We start from the raw sequence: 8,273 nt of genomic DNA, 5'->3' as shown, positions 1-8,273 counted from the left end.
CTGGGAGCAGTGTGTCATCTGGATGCCATCTGCAAGTCTTGGGCTGTGGTGTAGGGAAGGAACAAAGCCACAGATAGTGGCCCCTGGCATTGCGGCAAGAATGGGCAGCCTCCCACCTTAATTAACACCTGAATATAGTAACTACAAGGCATGGCAGGTAACACAGGTGGGCAGCGTGCCCAGAGGCAGGTGGGGAGAATAGCACTATGGCTGGTCAGGGAGACCCCCACTTTGCCACACCCTGCCATTACCAGAACATGCAAAAATATATTTTTTCAGAGCCCTTGCACCTGCTATAATTCACAATCATGGGATTGTGTCCATGGGACCATAGAATCATTTGAAAAAAATCATTCACTTGATGATAGAGGACTAAAGTAGCTCATTCTCTCTCTCCGTCCCCCCGGGCCTCACACTCCATATGGTTGACTGGAGGGGGAGTATAGGGCAGGGGCCAGCCACAGTGATGAATCCAGTGCCCACCCTAAGCAAACTGAAATTAAATGAACTAACAAGAAACATTTACTCTGTTTCTCATTTTGAACACCTTCTGCTTGAGTCTGTTTGGACTTAAAACTCCTCAGTGAAGAAAGAGTATGTCTTCAAACCAGTCTATTCACTAACTCATGGCTCTGGGCAAGTGTTAAATACAAAGCACAAGACATGTAAGCACGTAGATATGGAAATGTACAAGGGTAGAGGAGCTGGTACTCCTCTTTTTCATAAGCCGGAGGCTGCCCTGAATGGCCCTCCCACTGCATTTTCCCTTCTCCAAAAGCCATAGTGGTGGAAGTCCAACCGATCTCATCGTATCTTGCAAGTGCACTTTGAAGATCAATGAAAATCACAACTCTTCCCTGGCATCCACTAAAATTTTTCCCTATTGACTAAATATTACCCAGCCAATGAACCAGGATATCAAGAATGCATTGAGCTTATAGCTGTGAAAGGAACTGTCTGGAGAAACAATATAATTTTTAAACTGTATTTTAAAAGACAGTGTACACTGCCGGCTTTAATAATTCACGAAACATCTCTTTCTCAATATGCACTGAATTTTGATATCCTGTTTACCTGACAGAGCTTCTTTGATGCCAAACTGTTGTTCATTAAATATTACCCACTGTTTGCTGTTAATCGCTATGTTGTTCCTCTCTCCAGTTATGATGCACTTAAATGGCTGTTCCTTTTGGGTTGTTAATATTCTCTCCTCTTTATTTGGTGCTAGAGCTTTCATTTTTTTTGATTCAAATACTGATAATATTCATTTAAGCAACACACCTTTTAAACATGTACAGATCCTTGTGCCAGTAAAGGCACCACAAAGTTTATTAGTACCATGATACTAATAGAATCTTTCGTTATCATATGGCCATATTTGCATATTCCCACCTGGTCATGATAGGGGTCAACTTTTGTTTCAGTTCATGTCACATGGTATCAATTAAGGTTCTGATTCCATAATCCTTAGAGAGAAAAATGTTTCGCCCAAAGATGTCAATTAGGAGCAAAATCTCACATGATATAAATGGAGCTCCAGTGGACCTGTGACAATGGGAACCAGCCAAAGGACAATTTCTTTGAGAGTAGCTATGGACAGCAAGATCAAGCTGCCAGTTAATTTCTCGGCTACAATTTCATTGCAAGAAGCATATGAGTTAGAGCTGTGTAGGACTTAGACTTTCCAGTCCGTGAAGGAAAAAAAAATGTCACTTAAATATTTTTCAGATCTCTAACTAAAATTTAGAATGATGGGGAGCAATTAAACGGAATTCTAAAACTTTTAGCATTGGCCAGTTACTTGGTCACTACAGGTCATTTGTCTCCCCCTAAATCATCCTTTTCTTACAGAAAATTATTCCAGAAGAATCTTTTGACCAATAAGGCCACATCTACATAAGCAGGAGTGTGTGTTTGCAGCAGCACAAATACTAGCAGCACAAATTTGTGCTACTACCTTTTGTCTCAGTGCACGCCCACGTCCATGCACTTAGCAGCAATACACATTATCTCACTGCTCCATGTGCTGTGGGGGGGAGGGGGCTGACTGGGGCATAGGGTGTTTCAACATGGGGCTAGCCAGCAGGCAGCCCCTGTGCTGAGGCATCCTGTGCCCCAGCCAGCTGGGAAGCATCATGTGGGATCAAGGGAGCAGGCAGCCTTGGTCTTCCCCATCTCTGTGCACTACAGAGCCCCATGCTGAGACACCCTGCACCTCAGCCAGCCGTTCCTCAGCTGGCTGGGGTACAGTGCACCCTGATATGGGGGAGCAGCCAGCCCAGGGCTGCCAGCTCCCCCCACCTCAAGGCATGCTGAGCCCCAGCTCTGGGAAATGTTGTTTGCAAATTTTCCCCCGGTGCTGCAAACCAGCAGTGCCACACATGGTTTAACGTGTAATACATGTGGTTTGTGGCACCACAAACCACACGTGCCTGCACATCTGGACCCAGCCTAACATGGAAAATATTTGTTTTAATTATATCCTGATACTAATATAAGGAAGATTAGTTCTATATTGTATTCTAAAAGCCAAGAGCGAACAAATGCAAGTAATCAAGGGCTTTTTCTAAGGGATTTCCTGCTCTACATTATGCACTTCATAATTCTAATATTTTTACTTTCAAATAGTGGAGGATGCTTTAAGGCAAACACCCGTATTTTTAATTTGGAATAGGCTTCCTTAAACATGCGTGGCAAAGCAGTTAATCATAATTATGCTTGAAATTAGGCAATGCTAAATTAGACGGGGAGCATGACATGCCAGTACTTGAAATAAATTGTCATATTGTGTCAGACCGCTCTGATCTTGACACTGCTTCACCCAGCTTGTACTACCAGAAAACCTTCATTACAGTCCCTTAGCCTGCCAGGTACAGAGTGCTCTACACTCCCACTCAAATCTGTAAGAGTTGAGGATACTCAACAGTGTCTCTAAGGAGCTGCTTAATGCCTTCATACAAGTATGGCTAAATTCATTCGCTTCTAGTACTGAGGGATGATGGTCTAAAGTGCAATGGAAAAAAAAGAGCTTTTTCGATGAGTTGTGGTTGTGAAGATGGTACTAACATTCTGAAAATGAGCCACACGCTATACCCCTGAGGACAAGAGAGGAGGTAAGAGCAGGGAACATAAAAATAATTTTGAACATTAATATTTCATATTTTTCTCTTTTTTTTCCCCCTTTCCCCTACTCTTGTTCTAAAACAGCTGGGACAAAAGTGACTCTCATTGTTCTTTCGGGAGACAGTGTTTTGTTATATTACATCTGTTCTTTAAACCCACAAACCCTGGAAGCTGCAGAAGCAGATAAATCTCTTTGTCAGGAAGACATACTCAAGGTTCCAGGGACAAAACTGATCTTTGCCTCATGGGTTAATGACATTAATAATTGCTATTTTGATAAGCCTAAATGTAAGGAGCCTGTTCAAACAAAAGAGAGTCAACCCTTCAAAAATGACTATCCATGATAAATTTTCACAAGCAATGAAAATTGTCACTCTGCCAGCTTGATAAATTGTAGCCCCAACTGGCAGAGCCATTTGCCTTGCAGTAAGCACAAAATGACAGATCTTTGCTGAATACAAACTATATGCTTGCACCTTTCACAGCTGGTTTAGCTTGTAAATGCAGCAAAAAAGAGGGACTTTAATAAAAACTGAAGGTTATGCACAAAAAAATGGTTTCACAACTAACTGCTTTTCTCAGTTTAAAGACATTGCTTTCTTATTAGAAAGCAGTCTTGAAAGAATGCCTTAGGCTGTCTCTGGGATTGTGTCTAAAAAGGTGTTCAGAGCTACAGCACAAGAGTTTTTTCACTTTAAAAGATAATTTTATTTTATTATCTGACTATGGAACTATAGTCATGGGGGAGGATGGACAGAAATTTCCAAGAGTCTCTTTTGCATGTAGAACCAGATGCTTGCACATGTGTCAGAATGATGTGTCCATGTGATGAATTGCAATCATGTGATAAATAAATGTATCGCATACCTTTGATCACATTGTGTACCTTCTGATCTCTCTCTCTGAGGATTTATTCTAATTTTCCAAACCCTTGAGCGGCTACAACATACTTTATCAGAAAAGAAATTTGACTTGTCAGAGATGTGTAAACCTCTTCTATTCCGTCCCAAAAGAAAAAAAAAATCATACTTGCCTGAAACCAATGTTGCCCATAGTTCTGGACATATGAACATGACCAATTTAATGTCTGATTTCTCATGGTCTGAAAGTACTACAAACTGAAAATTAATCTTTTGGAAAGATAATCACATCTTCCCAGTAAAAGAAACAGCTCACATTTAGTTTTTGAAAGGATGGCGATAATACATTTTAATGTCTTCAGATGCACATAATCCATTTTAGGTCATTTTAGAAGTCTAGAGGTCTCGCACAGTGACAAGAACCTCATTTATATTATACCAACCACCTTAATTTGGGAATTTCCTAATTTGTAACAGCTTGAATTTTTAACTTTAACATGTTCTTTGAATGTGGTTTCCACCCCTAATGTCCTAGATTTTTTAAAAGGCCAACAGAAAATACAGTTATGCCAAAATAACGACACGTCATGCTGACATTCACATTGATCATCAGTCCAGGTGGAATTATGCAGATCACGCAGACCTCTGCCACTTGAGCTCCTGGAGCAACTGATAGAACTACTAAGTTGTTATCCTCGTTGTCCACTAATACCACAGGGTGTATTTCTGAGTTTCACAGGAAAGGAATGACTTGACTCATGAGTCTTGTACTCCATTCCTGGCTCTAAAGGGAAATGACCTTTAGGAGGCACAATCTCTTTTGCCTATTCTGCCGAAGCTTGCCTTCTTCCTGCCCCAAGTCTGTCAAAGTGGCACCACATTTCTGTCTTACTAGCAAATTGCATGTCAAAAACTATGTGGGGGGGCAGGACAGAACGTTGCCACCCACCACCCCACACTCCTGCCACCTGCCGGGGGGAGAGGGGCAAGCCTGCCCTGCTGTTCCCCCTCTGCTAGCACCCCACGCCACCTCCAGGACCAGAGGGAACAGTGGGGATGGAGTGGGACAGTGGAGTGCTGCCATGATGCCAGGGCAACAGTGCTGGCCTCGCACCCCTGCTCTGTCCCCTCCATCCCCACCATCATGGTGGTGCTCCACTCTTCCACTCCATCCCTGCCATTCCCTCCACCAGCAACCTGCACTGCCACTGCCTCCACGGAGCAGAGCCAGGGGCAGCAAGACCAGCAGCAGAGCACTCTGTGCGAGCACTGTGACTGGTTGTTTCAGTAGGCATTGCGATTGGCTGCCAAAACAACCAATTAGCATGTTCCAAGAGCATTACAGACAGACAGGCTAAGATCTTTTATATATATATAATAAAATAAAAATTCTCCTCTCCGAGGCACTCTGCAGACCTTACCAAGATAATCTCAGTCCCCTTACCATGAAGTCCCACTCCATTCCTCCCTGTCCCCAGCTCTTAGTTTTTTTGTCCAGGAAGCCTCAGACTCATTCTCCAGTTTCTCATATAACCTGTCTCCCCTTTCTCTCCCACTGGATCTTGGGCTCCCCGCTCCAGTTCCTTTCCATGCCATCTTTTATTTCCAACTGGCCAAGCCGCATCTGTCTGTAGCTCCCAGTACCAGTTTCCCAACCTAACTGGTCAACCCAACACTTACTCCCATCTCCCCCTTTACCAGATGCCTTTTCCAGTCTTCCCTCACCCTGACTCTTTGTTGCAGACCCCACTGCACTTTCCAAATCCAGTTTCTTTTACAAGGAACCTGGGCTCAGCCTCGAAGGTCCTGAGAGCATGGAAAAGACAAGCTCTCTGCTCTCATTCCAGTGCCCAGGCTGACCTGCAGTAGATGTGCAGCTATAAATGTAGGGAAAGTCCTGCCTGGCACAGATGGAATCATCATAGAATTTAACTATTAAGCACTGGCAAGTATCTACTTGCATGTGGAAAATACAGTTTCTCAGTGTTGTGCTACTAGTTCGAATTGGAGCAGATTTTCACAGGTATGGCAATCGTCCACCTCTGATGAAAAGGACACTCTTTATCACATTATGAGCCTTTCATCTGAAGCATGGGAAGAATGTAGAGTTTTGCGAAGACAAGGAAGTTTGCTGTAACTTTACAACATGAAAAACAAAAGTGTTTTTCCTTCGCTTCATTCTTGGACACAGCTAAACTATTTAACATACAATTTTAAAAAAAATTAAAAAGGCTGAGGTGCACACAGCATGGAAAAATTGAGACCAAATGGTTTGAGCTTGTCAAAGAATGGCAGCTAAAGCAGAACCTTGTAATGCAAAATGGCAGGTAACCCTAATAATAGATGGTACTACCGGCTATAATCATATTGCAAGAGATAGGTATTGACACAGCAATACTTTGCATTCACATAGCACTGTGTGACAATAGTACCTTGCTGACCTGAGTCATTTCTTGCCACATCCTGTACAAGTATCATATTCCTTTTCTTACAGATGAGGAATGGCAGGGAAGTTAAAGGACTTATCTAAGGCAGTAGAAGCATGTGTCGGATCCAGGAATAGAACCACTGAGCCTCTCAAACCTTTGATCAAACTGCTAACTGACACCTCCGTCTTTCTAACACAGATTACATGCCAACACATGCGCGCGCGCATACACATACATACACACGAACAGAGTACAAAGGGAAAGGACAACACAAAAGAGTGAAAGATAAAAGTAATACCAGAAGAGAAGGGGTGGGGAAGAGAGGGGGAGTGGAATCAATTACAGCCTCAGTGACCCAAGATTTCCTGGTAGCATTCACAACTCTTTTAAAGATTTCTGCCTTACAAATATATGGACTTCACCTAAAGAGAAAGAAAAAGTAGTTTTGAAGAATATAAATAGACATATTGATCACTCAAGCACCACTTTAGCCTTTGATAATATTTCAAAAAGTGAAAGAATGGCATTCTACAGTCTCTGGGTGTGTACAAATGCTGGTATGAAACCACCTGGCATGGGAGAAGCCTTTGCTGCTTTGAAAAAAAGTGCACAGTCCATTAAAAGTGGAACTTGAAGCAATTTACTGACTCTGGAAATGACAAGGACTGAGCACAGAATTTGAGCAGGATCAACTGTATGTATGCTACAGACCTATTTGTGCAGCATGCTTATGTTACCATATGATAAATAGCCCAAGAGACTCTTGTTTCATAGGTAACACCAAAAGCAATATTTGTAAGACTATAGATCTACATAGCATTAACTTCTTGTCCCAGAGCTTCCTTTCTACACTACATTAATGATGCTAATGATTTAACCACCGGATTGCTATTATTATTCCCCTCAGACCCCCAAAACTGTTGCAAGCAATTAACTGTTCATCTAATTAAAATGACATACAGATATACTCACCGAGACACTACAGTAATTGGTCAAACTTTGTGGAAATGCAGGCTAACCAAAAGCTTTCTTTTATTAGAAAAGATACAAACTCCCTCTCTCTCCATTTACTCCTTAGCGTCAATACTTCCCCTATCTTCTCTCTAAAAGTACTGTCTTTTTATCAGTCGCTCTCAATAGTTGTCTTGTATTAGGTCACTCAGTTTGTTCAGCCCTGTTGACTAAACCATTCTAATCAGCCCATGTATGTTTTATTGCCAGGTCTCATTCATCTTCTACTCAAAAGTATTTGTCTAACGTACATATTCAATCTAATTTCTCTCTCTTCCCCTGTTTCCCCCTCCCCCCACACATTCATTTAGGCCTTCAATCCAACTCCACTGAATAGCCAGCCACTTAAATCTTCCATTTATTCCAGTTTGTTCTTACCTGGAGAATACCACTGATGCATTTTCTAGCTACAACTTTTCATCTCAGCCTTTGTCTTCCACTTTTCTTCTACCCTTCAATTAGGTGCAGATCAGGGAAGTGGGCAGTGGTACAGCTGTACCCGCTTTTGATTTCTGCTCCACCCAAACTTTAAAACAAACTGTCTGAGAGGGGCAGCAGCCTTTGTATTCAGGCAGTTCTAGGAGTCAATTGACTTCATGGGTCATGAATCTTCCTCATCCCTGCTAATCTCACTCTGCTCCATGGGTGTTAATAGCCCTCTCTCCTTTTCAATGGTCTTAGTGTTCCATTATTCAAACTATCCTTTCTTTTGCAGGTTTGCTCTCTGTTATCCATTCTTAATAATCTCTCTATTCTATTTCACAGTCCTGCACACTGTTTTTAGCTGTAGCTGAAAACCTCAACTCACCAGTGTCTGGCTGTTTATGCTCACCAGTCTACCCAACCCAGA

Source organism: Gavialis gangeticus, unplaced genomic scaffold (genome assembly GCF_001723915.1).
Source record: "Gavialis gangeticus isolate Ggan-Ray unplaced genomic scaffold, GavGan_comp1, whole genome shotgun sequence".
In the NCBI taxonomy this organism is placed as follows: Eukaryota; Metazoa; Chordata; order Crocodylia; family Gavialidae; genus Gavialis; species Gavialis gangeticus.
The sequence above is the reverse complement of the archived record's forward strand: the minus strand, read 5'-3'. Positions refer to the sequence as shown.